This window comes from Colobus angolensis, unplaced genomic scaffold (genome assembly GCF_000951035.1).
Source record: "Colobus angolensis palliatus isolate OR3802 unplaced genomic scaffold, Cang.pa_1.0 Scaffold268, whole genome shotgun sequence".
Lineage (NCBI taxonomy): Eukaryota > Metazoa > Chordata > Mammalia > Primates > Cercopithecidae > Colobus > Colobus angolensis.
This window is the reverse complement of record NW_012115910.1, coordinates 139,495-154,401: the sequence shown is the minus strand read 5'-3', so window position 1 is coordinate 154,401 and position 14,907 is coordinate 139,495. Positions and strand designations below refer to the sequence as shown.

The 14,907-nt window shown below is 49.2% G+C and overlaps 2 pseudogenes; both read left to right on the top strand.

The window, feature by feature from the left end:
- Positions 1-2,951: 2,951 nt before the first annotated feature.
- On the top strand, positions 2,952-9,831 carry LOC105515710 (annotated as a pseudogene).
- A 2,077-nt stretch (positions 9,832-11,908) lies between these two features.
- On the top strand, positions 11,909-14,338 carry LOC105515709 (annotated as a pseudogene).
- Positions 14,339-14,907: the final 569 nt, after the last annotated feature.

The window sequence follows — 14,907 nt, the reverse complement described above, 5'->3', positions numbered from 1 at the left end:
GGTTTGCCGCCCTGGGTGGGCCAGGTTTTCCTTGCCCTCATTCCTGTAAACCCACAACCTTCCAGCTTGGGCGTTAGGGCCTTTATGAACATGTCACAGTGCTGCAGAGATTTTGTTTATGACCAGTCTTGGCGCCAGTTTATGTTGGATTTTGGTGGGCTTGCTCCCAACACAGATAGTTAAGAGAAATGGAAATCAAAACCAAAATGAGATACCATCACATGCCCGTCAGAATGGCAATTATTAAAAAGTACATTCTACTTTTCTTATATGCCTTGCATGTGGAACTGTTTCTTCAGTAGCCTCAAATACAAGTTACACTGTTAACTCCGGGCAACTTCTATTTTTGGTGAAAAACCTGGTTAGTAGGCCATTCTAATTATGTACCAGGTGTGGAGCTGGACAGACACAGGACAGAAGTGCAGATCAGGTCTGTTCTTACTTTTCTTTAAACCAATTAATTAGAACTCTTTTTTGTATATAAAATATATATAAAAAGGCAAGACACAACTGATGCTGGTGAGTTTGAGGAGAAACAGAAATGCTTTTACACTGTTGGCAGGAATGTAAATTAGTTCAGACATCGTGGAAGACACTGTGGCAATTCCTCAAAGATTTAGAATCGGAAATACCATTTGACCCAGCAATCCCATTACTAGGTATATAAATTGTTATTTTATAAAGATAAATGCACCTATATATTCGTTGCAGCACTATTCACAGTAGCAAAGACATGGAATCAACCCAAATGCCCATCATGGATAGACTGGATAAAGAAAATGTAGTGCATATAAATCATGGAACACTAGGTGGCCACAAAAAGGAATGAGATTATGTCCTTTGCAGGGACATGGATGAAGCTGGAAGCCATTATCCTCAGCAAACTAACATAGGAACAGAAAACCAAACACCACATGTTCTCACTTATAAGTGGGAGCCGACCAAAGGGAACGCATGCACACAGGCAGGGATACAACACACTCTAGGGCCTGTCAGAAGCAGGAGAGATCATCAGGAAAAATAGCTAATGCATACCGGGCTTAATACCTACATGATGGGTTGACAGGTACAGCAAACCACCATGGCACACATTTACCTATGCAACAAACCTACACATCCTGCACATGTACCCCAGAAGTTAAAATAAAATAGTTTTAAAAAGATACATAAAACATCTGAACAGACATTTCTCAAAAGAAGACATATGAATGGCAAACAGGTATATGAAAAGGTGCTCAACATCACTGATACCAGAGAAAGGCAATCAAAACCACAATGAGATCTCGTTTCACCCCAGTTAAAATGGCTTTTTCTCTAAAAGACAGGCAATAACAAATGCTGGCGAGGATGTAAAGGGAACCCTCATACACTGTTGATGGAAATGTGAGTCAGTACAGCTTCTATGGTGAACAGTTAGGAGGTTCCTCAAAAACTAAAACTAGAGCTACCATATGATCCACTGCTGGGTACGTACCCAGAAGAAAGGAAATCAGTAGATTGAAGGGATACACGGACTCCCATGTTCCTTCTAGCACTGTTCACAATAGCCAAGATTTTGAATCAACCTAGTGAGTGTTCGTCAACAGACAACAGGATAAAGAAAAGGTGGTATATACATGCAGTGGAGTACTCTTCAGCCATAGAAAAACAAGGAGAGCCTATTATTTGCAATAGCATGGACGGAACTGGAGGTCATTAAGTGAAATCAGGCAAAGAAAGACAAACAAACATCACATGTTCTCTCTTATTTGTGAGAGCTAAAAATTAAACAGTCAAACTCATGGAGATACAGAGTAGAAGGATGGTTACTAGAGGCTGGGAAGGCCCAGTGGCAGAGAGGTGGGGATGGTTAATGGACAAAAAAAGTAATTAGAAAGAATGAATAAAATTGAGTATTTATAGTATTTGACAGCAATAGAATGCCTATAGTCAATAATAACGTAATTGTACATTTAAAAAATGAAGAGGATAATTGGATGGTTTGTAACACAAAGGAAAACGGTTGGAGGTGATGGACACCTCATTTACTATGCTGCGATGATTACACACTGCATGCCTGAATGAAAGTGTCTCATGTACTCCATTAAAATATACACCTACTGCGTGCCCACAAAAATAAATATTAAACATTTTAAAAACTATGAAAATTGTAATCAAAATTCACAATGATCAATAAACTACAAATAATGTAAGTTCTATGTCTGAGTTGATGCAGGGTAAGAACATATTAAGGGGGAAAGCTAGAGCCGCACACAAATGAAATCCTGAGAGTAAGAAACTGGAGAAATAACAGAAACTCCAGGGAGAAGTCTAGATCTTTTTTCTTTTTTCTTTTTTTTTTTTTTTTGAGACGGAGTCTCACTCTGTGGCCCAGGCTGGAGTGCAGTGGCCGGATCTCAGCTCACTGCAAGCTCCGCCTCCCGGGTTTACGCCATTCTCCTGCCTCAGCCTCCCGAGTAGCTGGGACTACAGGCGCCCGCCACCTCGCCCGGCTAGTTTTTTTTGTATTTTTTAGTAGAGACGGGGTTTCACCGTGTTAGCCAGGATGGTCTCGATCTCCTGACCGTGTGATCCGCCCGTCTCGGCCTCCCAAAGTGCTGGGATTACAGGCTTGAGCCACTGCGCCCGGCCTAGAAGTCTAGATCTTAAAGACATGGGAAATTGAGGGACTGGCACAGAGATCTCCACAAAACCAGGTGACACCTGTGTTCCAGGAAACAGAATAGAAAATACACCCAGGACTGTCTCTGACAGGGTGAGCAACTGGAGAGGGAAGAAAAGATCTGGGGGGCCCAGGAACGTGGAGGGACTGGAACTGGGACCTGAGGGCGGGGCTGTGCTTCAACCTCCTCCTCCCACTGCCCTTGCCCTGTCGTCAGGAGCCCTTGGTGAGGAGGAGGTCACCAGCTCTGTGATGCAGGCCTGGGCCCCAGTCTCTAGTCCCAAAAGTGATGCCCAGGTCTCAGTTGCTTGAAGGTGACATTGCACTTCAGATGGAGAAAATGCTCTTTCCTCTGAAGAGCCCTAGTGCCACATGGCTGGGCCCCAGCTCCACTCCCTAGATTGTGGATTTCATTCTCACCTGAGTGTGGAGCTGGGGGTTTCTCTTCCTATTACTCTCCTACCTTCCCAGTGACCCACCGTCACCCCCGCTTGGAAGGAAGAGGAGCAGCAGGAAGGTAAGGAGCTCACAGCCCAGCCCCACAGAGAAAGACTCTCTCTTCTTTTCCTTCCCTCATTCCCACTTTTCCTAAGCAACTAGAGACCCTTCTGCGATGGGAAATCTCATCATCCCTCTAGGGAAGGGCAGGGCAGGCAGGGGTGAGAGTGGGCGGAGGATTCCACCCCCAGCTCCCAGACCATCTGTGACATGTGCAGGAGGCATCAGGGCAAAAACCAACACTGGACTCAGCCGCAAGGACCAGATCAGGAGAGGGGTGAGGTCTCTGTGGGAGGACAGGCCCCAGCTCTGGCTCATCAGCCTCTTTCCGAGGCTGGTACCTGGGGGCCCAGACACTTCTATGTGGGGTGATCTGGGAGCTGTGCTGAGACCCTGAGAGCCTCCCGCCAGAGCCTGGATTCATGTCTGGCCTCCTTCGAAGCAGAATCCTACTGGCAGCTCAGAGGCACCTGTAGGCCTGAGCCTGGGTCTGCCTTCAGCAGAGGAGCAGGGACTGGGGATATCCAGGGTGGAGTCACATACAAAACCCCCACTTATATTTCCCTAAGAAGGAAAACAGAAAACATTTCATCAATGAAACATGAGTAAAAGAAACGCACACAGAGCTCCCTGAACTACAGGCAGAAAGCCGTGTTACTCATGAGCACTGCGTGTGTGCAGCTGGCCTGGGGAGAGGAGACTGAGAACTGGTCCTAGCCCCTCATTCTTGCTTGCTTCTTACCATCAAAGAAAGAGATTGGGAGGCCCAGGAGCAGGAAGAAGATCCTAGCTCTGAAAGGTGAGGCTCTACTGCTCCGCGGACTCCCCAGAGGTGACTGAGCATCGCCTGTCCCTGAGGAAGTCATTCGCAGAGTCCTGAGAGGAAGCTCCTGGGAGGGAAATCAGAACCCGGGGCCTCCTCAGATTATCTGTGGGAATGAAGCCAGGGGCCCGGGAACTGGTATTGCCCACAAGGGGGCGCTGTGGGGAAGGCACCAAGAACTGCCAGGATATGCGGGGAGGTCAGGGAGGCTCCAGGTCCATGGGGACAGCTGTTCTCCTCGGCCATGGCTGACTCTTCTTAGAGACCACCCCGTCCGCTCTCCCGACTAGATGGTTGTGACACCCATGAGGGGGTGTACATGGAAGCACTTTTTGCAAATGACAAAAGTTCTGCACAGTGCACACCTTGCTGTCACCATTGGGGCTATGTGGCCTTGGACACAGATGCGTGGGTTTCAGGGTCTAGTTCCCCATGGTGTCCCATAAAGAGACAGCCACTCAGCCTCCTGTGAAATTTGCCCCGTCTCCTAACTTCCAGCTTGCAGAATTAACCCCGTCTCCTAACTTCCAGCTTGCAGAATCCTCCTGAGGGAGCTGGGGGAGACTGGGGGCCTGATCAACCCTCTGGAAAGATAAGGAGACTCCCCCTTCTCTCCATGTCCTCCTTTATACCAGGGCCTCTGATGCAACCCTGGGGCCAGGTGGTGACCTGGGAGGGGGAGGTCCTGGAAAGGGAACAGGAATGGACTGAAGCCCTGAGGCTGACATAGACAGAACTTTGTGAAGTCAGCAGTGGGGGAGGTGGAGGAGTTCCTGACCTCCCAGCCCCACCTGCCCCTAGCTGCAGCTTGTGCTTCATGTCTACTGTAGCCACCTGAGAAAGCTCACTGGGGAGGGTGGCTCTCACCTACCCTTAGGTGGAGACCCCATGGTGACATGTACCAACCAGCGCCTGCTAAGGCCCACCAACTGCATGGGAAATGCATGCAATGTCCATTTCCCACCAGCTTGTCAACAAGGGCTCTCCCAGCTACTCTGGCCTCCACCCTGTCACCAGGCGCAACGACCACCTTAGAGCCTTTTTGACCACACTCAACCCTGAGTACCTCCAGGTCACCAGAGCCCTTGTTACCCCTAAAACACCCTGAACCTCAGCCACATGTGCTTTTTCCTCTTTCACCACAGCCCCATGTTCCCATGGCCTCCTCTCCACCTCCACCCAACTCCAGCCTGGCTGAATTTCAGTGTGGCTCCACAATATGCCCCATCCCCCAGAGCTGCCTTTTACACAACCAGGGGCTGCCTTCTCCAACCAGGGTGATCTCTGGCTTTGGGTGCTCCAGTGATCCCATCTGGGACCTCTCCTGCTGGAGGGAGGCTGCCACCACCTGGGGCCTCTCCATTTGCTCACATGGCAAGTCCCAGCAACAGCATCTTCCTGACCACCCCCTAGAGGCTTCCTTCTGGGGAGACCCCAAACCCAGGCAGATGGAGGTAGGTGCCTGCACATTCATCCACCCCGACATGCAGAAGCTGCTGGAAACTCTCATCACCAAGAGAGCAGTGATGAAGATGTGGCAGGAGAAAGAAAGGCAGACTACCTGCAGATGACATCACTGGGGAAGGAGTGGGACATCACGACTCTAAATCCCTTCTGGAATGTGACAACCACACCAGCTGCCTGATCCTCAGCAGGTCTCTGATGCCACGTCCATGGGGGACCACTTACAGTGGAAATGCAGCCAGCTCTTCTGAGACCTCTTCTCCCCTCTTTCAATAGGGAGTCCCTGCTGGCCACGGCCTGGGTTTCTAGGAACCCTTCCTCACAGAATGTGTACTCTGTACCATTGGATAAAGCCTCCACTTCTCTTCAAGGTGAACCTGAGGTTGAGGCATCCTCACAGCTTTCCCAGGCACAGCCCCAGCCCCACACATGGCTCAGATCCAACCTTTCACTTCAGCCTGGCCCCAGTCCCAGCCCCCACCTCTGGCTGGGATCCAGAAGCAGTCCCACTTCTCACCCCTTATCCCAAGCCTATTGTGCTCTTTTCCACCCCAGATCAGGTTCTGTGGGGCATCTTGCCCTACATCCAATGAGAGGGCACAGTCTGTCATCCCCAGTGGGATGGAGTGTCTTGAATGGCCCTTGTAGAAGTGACCAAAGTGGAAGAGGGCTTTTCCCTTTCTTCTAAAAAATTCTCAGGCCGTCCTGAGCCAGTCCACTGCCCACCCTCCCCAGAAGAGACCAGCTTTCCAGAGCCCCAAGTCAGCCTCCATTCTTCCTGGGGTTGCCTCCAGCACTGAGATCCCAGAGCACCGGTGGCAAAGAAGTAGTGCCATGCACCAGGAGCAGTCCCATGGCCCTCCCAGCAGATTCCATCTGGAGACCTCTGCAACCTGAGGGGGAATTCCCAGGGAGGCCCCAGGGTCAGGCGGAAGACACACAGGGCATCCTCTTGCCCTCCCAGTCTTCTGAATTTGCAGGAAAGGGCAGGAAGGATATGCAGAAGACAGGGTTCAGGAGCTCTGGAAGGTTCTCTGGGAAGAGGTGCTTAGGGTCCAAACTAGAGCCACAACCAAGCCAGGATCAAGGCACAGGAAGGAATTCAGTGAAGGTTCTGGAGAAAGACAAGGAGGAGGCAGAAGGTGACTTCAGGAAGCCCTGGAAGTACCAATCAGTAAGTTCTACACCCAGGGACCCAGACAGAAAGCATTTGGAAAACAAGCTGCAGGTCCATCTGGACAGGAAGGTGGGGGAGATCAAGGAGGGCTGGATCCCTGTGTCTGCATGTCACTCCTGGCTCATGGCCAAACGTGCTGTTCCCAAGTCTGACACCCACAGGAAACTGGGGAAGCTGACATCCTGGAGGGGTGGGAAAGCCCACGTGAACACCTCCCAGGAGCTTTCCTTCCTTCATCCCTGCACCCGGCAGATGCTGGAAGCACATCTTTTCAGGTTCCATGTGTGGCACAGGTGGGGTCCAGACCTCCAGTCCCTATAGCCCATAAATGTTCTATCAGGTAAGGCTCAGCCCCCACCTCTCCCACACTCCACATTTTCCCTCGGGGCCTCCTGGGAATCTCAGGTTGAATCTGTAGCCAAGTTTGTCATTTTATTGGAAAAACCTCCCCAGAATGATCCAGGAGACAACAGAACAACAGGCAAGTCAGCCCCACTGTGAGTTGCCCTGTCCCTGCCCCACCACCTGAGCAGGAGGAAGGCCAGAGGGCTCCAAGATGGTCCCAGTCAACTGGCACCCATAAGCAATTAGAGGCCTCTCTGACTGGACAGGAGGACAGGGCGTCTTCTCAGTCCCCCATCTGCAGCCTTGTAGGCAGAACCTGGCAGAGCAGGACTGTCCTGGGGTCTGGGAAATCCAACCTTGAGGGGTTAAGAAATGGCTGGGAATGAGACATGGCTTGAGATTGAGAGCATGTCCCCAGGAAACCCCTGTCATAACAGAGCCCTGCAAGAGTTCTGCATAGGGTCCCAGTGGGCAAGGGCCAAAGACGCCCTGGAAGCACTGGAGGCCGAGGAGGAGAAGCCCCCTGCTTGGGAAGCCACCTTGGGAGCCAGTGTGAGGGCAAGTTCAGGAAGTGTTCAGGTGGACCTGAGGAGCACAGGGGCTGTGGGGACCACTAGTGTCTACACTAGTGTAGACTGGTGTCTGTAGACCTCAGTGTCTACAATCTGTGTTGCCCAGGATCCAGGGCAGCTGTGTGTGAAAGCACAGGCGGTCAGTGAGATTGCGCTCACAGTGCAGGTGGACTCAGAGGAGCAGGTGCCTGGCCGTGTCTCCAGCATCCTCCTCCAGGAGGGCCCCACAGACCTGTGCCTTCCAGGCCACAAAGTGAATATGCTCCCAGCCATAGACAGGCCACCCACTAATGCCCCACTGTCCACCACCCAGAGTGTGTTCGGTAGGAGGAACACGACAGCTTCCCAGGGGCCATGTGCCCTCCTATGGAAGGGAGGGGACAGACTGGGGCAGCAGGAGCCTGTGAGCCCAAAAGTGAAGGCCCCACAGAAGAGTCAGAAGATGCTGGGCTCTGTGTACAAGGGCGAGGCCTGCAGGAGGCCCAGACCAGGGGAGCAGGGACATAGGTGCAAGGGACCCAGGACCTCTGAAGCCAGTTAGAGGAGCCACCCTGCCCATGCCAGGGAAATAGGAGACAAACAATAAAGGAAATATGACCAGCCTCAGCCAGAGAAGGGAGAGGCACCACCAGAGTGCAACTTCTGGAGAAAGCTCAATCACCGTTCACAGGGTCTACTATCAGGGGAACCAGCTCCCAATATTTCGACGTAGGTTCTTTTCTATTTTCCCTACGTGTTGGCTGGTCTGAGAAATAAAAAGAAAGAGTACGAAAGAGAGAAATTTTACAGCTAGGTGTCTGGGGGTGACATCACATGTCGGCAGGTTCCGTGATCTCCCCGAGCTACAAAACCAGCAAGTTTGTATTAGGAATTTCAAAGGGGAGGGCGTGTATGAATAGGGTGTGGGTCACAGAGATCACATGCTTCAAAAGGCAATAAAATATCAGAAGGCAAATGGGGGCAGAGCAAGATCACAAGGCCAGGGCGAAATTAGAATTGCTGAGGAGGAGGTTTCATGTCCCACTGTGTGTGCATTGTCATTGATAAACATCTTAACAGGAAACAGCGTTTGAGAGCAGACAACTGGTCTGACCAGAATTCGCTAGGCTAGTATTTTCTAATCCTAGCAAGCCTGGGGGTGCTGCAGGAGACCAGGGTGTATTTCATCCCTTATCTACCACTGCATAAGACAGATGCTCCCAGAGCGGCCATTTTAGAGAACTCCCCCTGGGAATGCATTCGTTTTCCCAGGGTTATTCCTTGCTGAGAAAAGAAATCAGCGATATTTCTCCTATGTGTTTTCTGAAAGAAGAGAAATATGACTCTGTTCTACCTGGCCCCACAGGCAGTCAGACTTTATGGTTATCTCCCTTGTTCCCTGAAAATCGCTGTTATCCTGTTCGTTTCTAGGTGCCCAGATTTCATATTGTTCAAACACACAGGCTTTACAAACAATTTGTGCAGATAATACAGTCACCACAGGGTCCTGAGGCAACATACATCCTCAGTTTATGAAGATGACAGGATTAAGAGATTGAAGTAAAGACAGGCATAGGAAATTACAAGAGTATTGACTGGGGAAGTTATCAATGTCCATGAAATCTTCACAATTTATGTTCAGAGATTGCAGTAAAGACATGCATAAGAAATTATAAAAGTATTAATTTAGGGAACGAATACATGTCCATGAAATCTTCACAACTTATGTTCTTTGGCCATGGCTTCAGCCGGTCCCTCCATTCAGGATCTCTGACTTCCCCTGACAGTCTACACCCCAGGAAAAGAGGTGCAGGGCAGGAAGACATACTTCAGAAAGGCAAGCCTGGGGCAGATGCGGTCCAGAGCTAGAAGTCTGATCCATCAAGGTTGTTTATGGACAGCATGACTAATGAAGCGCAGCCCAGGCCATCATCAGAGTTGTGGGTCAAATCCTGGTGGACAATTGGGGCTTCAGCAGGGACGTGGTCCCTCAGAGATCAATTGCCACAAAGGCGACCTCCATGCCCAGAAGCATGTGCCTTGCTGCTGCCACAAGAGTCACTACTACCAGGAACACAGCAGAGAGATGAGATCCCTGGCCTGCAGCCCCAAAGCCACCCCCAAGGGCCACAGCTGTCCTGTCAAAAACAAGGGCATCAGAGATAGAGACAGCAGTTGGGCTCCCACCTCCCAGGGAGCCTGTCTTCCCAGCTGGTCCCCACCACCACAGGCCACGAGTGGCAAGCACCTCCGGTGGCCCCACCCACAGCCACAGGAACTGAGGTCTACACAGATGTGTCTTGCTTCCTGAACCAGCTCAGGCTTCTCACACCTCTCCTGGGAGAGTCAGGGGGTTTTACTCAAATAACACTGGACACCTACATAACAAACCTGTCCTGCATGGATCATCAGAGTTCCCATGTGTTCCTGTCTTCCACGGAGAAGTTTCCAATGTACCTGCTTTCCCTGCAGAGGTGGTAGCCTCTGTCTGTGCCATGCTAGGGCACAGGAAAGGGCTCAGTGTCAGCTCCTCCTGAGTGTGGCTCCCAGAATGACTGGGCCAGGAGGAGGCTGACAGGGACCTGGAAGACCCCATGTTCTCCCTGTCCCCACACTGTGTCTGATTTCCAAACTGGATCATGACTCAGAGCCTTCAGGACGTGTGATGATAGCAAACCCTTTGGAGATTCCACCCGGGCTCTGGCTCACTGCAACCCCCATTCTCACTAAGGTGACTTCTGTGCTGCTGTAGGAACTGGGTCTGCAGGGGCCTCACGGACTGAGGGGGTGGTAGGCTCCAGGAGTGATGGATCCCAGAAACCTCCCTGCCCCACAGTAGTCTGGGAAAGTGGAGGTGTCCTGTGCTGGCCCTGGGTCAGAGGCAGGACTGCTCTTTCCAGGATCTCCTGGTGGGGAAGAGATGACACCCTCCCCAGACACTTTCCTGCATGCTGAGTTCTGGGATGGACTTGGGCCCTGCCAACACTTGGTTCAACCTTGATAACACCCCTGGGTTCATGTCTGCCATCCCCGGCCTCACTCCCCAGAGCAGTCTCCCAGCCCACTAGTGTGGGGTGTCCATTTCAGGAGGCACCCAGGGCTGCTGCCTGCCCCTCTGGTAGGAGTCTGTGGTCAGGAACCATAGGAGAGGACCTTAGGTTCAGGGTGGGAGGTGGGAAAAGAATCAGGGAAGACGAGCCTAAGATTGCAAGTGCAGGATCCAAAAGCTGCCTGCAGCTGTAACCAGGGTCCTCACAGTCTGGTGACCATTACAAGCAAAAGTGGTCAGTGCCACTCCCGGGGGAGGGGAACCCAGAAGGCAAGGGTTGGCCTGGGTCACACAGCACATCTATGGTTCCAGGCCCATGTGCTTGCAGGGGACACATTGGGGCTCAGAGAATCTGGTCACATGGTTGGCAGGGACAGTCCCCACATGGCCCAGTCCTGTGCTCCCTCCGTCCTGGTGCTGGGTCCTTCCTGGCCATCCCCAGGGAAGGCAGGAGCAAGGGCAGGGCAGGCAGGAGCCAATTCCTCAGAGGGATCTGCCCAGGGGCCTTCTGCCCCAGGAGACCGCTGCACCTGCAGGGGTTGTGGAGGTTGAGGACAAGGGGACAATCCTGTACCCAGGCCTGGTAGGACCCAAGTTGGGGACCTGTTTTGAACATGCCCTGGTGTCACTCTGGGTGTCCCAATTACTGCTGGAGCCAAGTCCTGTTTGGGGTGGTGACCTGGGCAACTCCAGTGTGGGCCTAACATCTGTGGGACCCAGGATCCTGGGACCTGCAGTAGAGGAACTCCACAGGGACCCCCAGTAGACCCCAACACTCAGAGATTCCCACAGAGACCCCACATTCATCAATATTTCAGAGATTCCCCGTAGTGATCCCCAGAGACCCCAACAGAGAATCTGACTGAGATCCCCCCCACAAAGACCCCCTAGAAGAACCCCCCCAGAAATCCCCGAGAGAGACTCACACAGAGACTCTTCAAAAGCAACACAGAGATCCCCACGGAGACACCCACAGTGAGTCTAACAGAGATCTGCACAGACAAAATATATCAAAGTCACTTTGCCACCCCCTAAAATCCATAGCACTGCACTCACTTCGTGAAAATGGGCAGCATCTACCTCATTACCAGCAGCGGTTTTCTCCTGGCGGTCCTCTGCCCTCTTCTAGATAAGATTCCTTGAGATATCAAACAATAGAAAAGCCTCCTCTATTAGACAGCGTCCAATTTCGAGCAAGCCCCTGAACCGCTGACAGACCCTTCCCAAGATCACCCAGTCACAACCCCCATGCTGATATCAAACTGTAAGCATTCATGATAGAAACGGTGAGAGTTCCTCTGATGCCGTCCTTCTGAGACCGCCCTCAGTTCCTCAGGCCATGCTCCCCTTCACTGCCAAGGGAATCCACCCGGTTGGTCTAGGTCGGCCTTGCTCAGGGGGCTCCTCCTGCAGGTCTTGTGCTGGAGCACACAGAACAGGAAGGATATCGGCTTGGACAAAGCTTCCTCAGAAAACCTTCTCCGACTCCCCTGTGAGGCCAGGCCCCCTGTGCTGGGTTTCCCACCCTGGCCCTTCTTCCCTTGTGACATCCTCTGCACACCTGCGCATGTTTCTCCTAGAACCCTGAACGCTTCTGGTGGGCCCAGTGAGGAGGGAGGCATGCCTGACCGCACTCCCAGTACTGACTGTGGCCCTTGTTAAAAATTGTTTCATAAAATCTCCTTAGTTAATGGGCACAGGAATCAATGCCTCCTCTACCTCATATGTAAGTTGCATCACAAAAATCATATTTTCATGAAGGGTCTTAACTCTTTCCAGTAGCCAATATCATGTTTCAAAGAAAATCTGTAAAAATAAAATGGCATTAAAACTTCAAATTTCGTGGTAAAAAGAAATTTTCAAATTCAAATTTTTCCATCTAAGTTATTTATTTTAGAGGCAAAATATGAATATCCTTGTAAGTTTTGAAATCCTTCAAAGTAAAATTCTGATGTTTTAGAGAATACAAACTAAAAAACAATTTTGCTTAAAAACATTCTTTCTAATGTGCCACAAATTTAGTTTTAAAAACGATTACCAAAGAAGATGTTATTTTTAATTTAAATATACAACTTGCACACACATATTGTAAATACACTCTTGTAAAAATGAGGAGCAGCTATATGTTTACTTTAACATCGAAGATGCTGAAATCTCTATACAATACATTGCTTATTTACAACCACATGTAAAATAGGGGATTGATAAATAATTCAGCCTGCATATTTGTTCTGTTTGTGATTTTTTAAAATTATTGAAAATAATTGAAAATCTTACAAAACATCATCTGTTTGAAGGATATTAGAAAAGAGAGGGTAGAAAAATAGGACTGCATATTTATTGCTTAATGGTTTAACTTCAGTTATAAATACACACATATTGTACATATCTGTGTGTGTATATGTGCACAGGTCTGTATGCGCATGTGTGTGTGTATATACATGTGTGTGTTGTAACATCATTGGATTATCACCCATTCTATTGTTGGCTGGAATACACTGCTCTTTTGTTATTCTGCAGAGCAGGGTGCATCACAAGAGATCTCTGGACTTGCTGAAGCAACTATTCTCTCTCCAACAATTTCTGCCACTGCTTTGGTTTGGAAATTTCCTCCCTGCTCACCTCCACTGGCAGCACGTTCACCTCACCTAAGGCCCTCTGGTTCCACTCTTAATGCTCCAAAAATGTGATGAGTGTAAAGGGAATTTTCCTCTCAGGGAAACAGTAATGGCTAGATCAGTGATACACTATGGGTTCATAAAGAAAGTGAGTCTATTTGACTTGTCTATTAACCTGGAAGAGCACATTGAATATGTTTTCTTTTTTAGAATAAGTACAGGCACATTAATCTTTTACTGAAAAAGAAAACATTTAAAGGTACATATAAATAAGAACAAAATACTTTTATGTAGCCCTAGATCCCAATACTTTTTTTAGAACTCTTTTCCTAAAAGGTTTACAGTGAATAATTTGATTGGAAGAATTGGCAGTGAATATATACTTGACATCAGTCACCAATGACAACCTAATTCTACATGACATACTGGCCTGGATCAATGAGTCTCCTGAAGTTGAATTTGACAAAGATAGAACAACTGTGCTTGGGGCTGCTTATCTTCACTTTATGGTCATTCAGCTCCCTGGCTCCATTGCCTTGAAGAAGGTGAAATTCTATGAATACATCCAGAACTTTGAAATACTACAAGCAGTATTTTCAAGAGGGTGGGTGCTGACAAAATGATTTCTGTGGACAATTAGTAAAAGGAAAGTTTCAGGACAATTTTGAATTCATTCAGTAGTTTAAGGAGTTTTTTCATGCAAACTACAATGAAAAAGACTATACCCCTGTGGCTGCCGGACAAGGTCAAGAAACTGAAGTGGCTCCCTCCATTTTGTTGCTCCAGTTCTGAATAAACCGAAGTAACTTCTCAGCTCTGGCAATCCAGCTCCACGGAGGACCATTTCCACAAATAACTGCAGCTTCTAAGGCTGGCCCCAGGGTGGTATAAAAGAATCCTGATGCAGGCAGTAGGAGTGCTGCGTGGTCAAATTGACGCTAGCAGGTCAGTGTATTGAAACTTGCCATTGAAGGCTTGGAGAAAGAGATTTGTACTTCAGAAAGCTAAGGAACAATGAATTGATTTGCCAGCAGAACAAGGGGCACAATGACCCTGCATTGCAGGCGACTGTAGACATTCTCTATGCCACAGATGAAGACTTCGTGATATCCGATGAAGGGGGCCCACAGGAGGAACAAGAAGAGTTTTAACAACCTGAACCAGCAGAGCCTTATCGGAATTCTGCACTCCAAATCTTGTGCTTAACTGTTAAATACTCTCTTTTATTATTCTTAGAAAACTCACTAGTTTCTTTTTATAAGCATAAAGTACCTCTTTTTAGAGCGCACTTTGCAGAGTTTCACTCCTTTTCTGGTGAGTTTGAGTTAGGAGCTTTTACTGTGTGGCAGAGCAACGGTAACATCTAGTTAGTTCACCTGGGAAACAAAGAGGCTGACCATAGGGCTCACCATGTGCATGCAGGTAACACTGATTGCTGGAGAAGGTGTTAGGTAATATGCTGAGGTGGAGACCTCGGTACAGAAATGTAAAGACTGAGTTGAATTTTAACCTAATGTGAAACCTTGGTAGAGAATTTTGTAATAAGTTAATGCCTTAAGAGTATGTAAAATATACTTCCATATTCAAAATATCAAATGTAACACGTCAGGACATCTTATGTGTTTGACATTGTATGTTGGAAGGAAGGGCCAGACCTCAGAACCTTTGGAACCTGGTGTCATCACAGGCCTTACAGGGCTACTTGCAACCTCACAGGTCT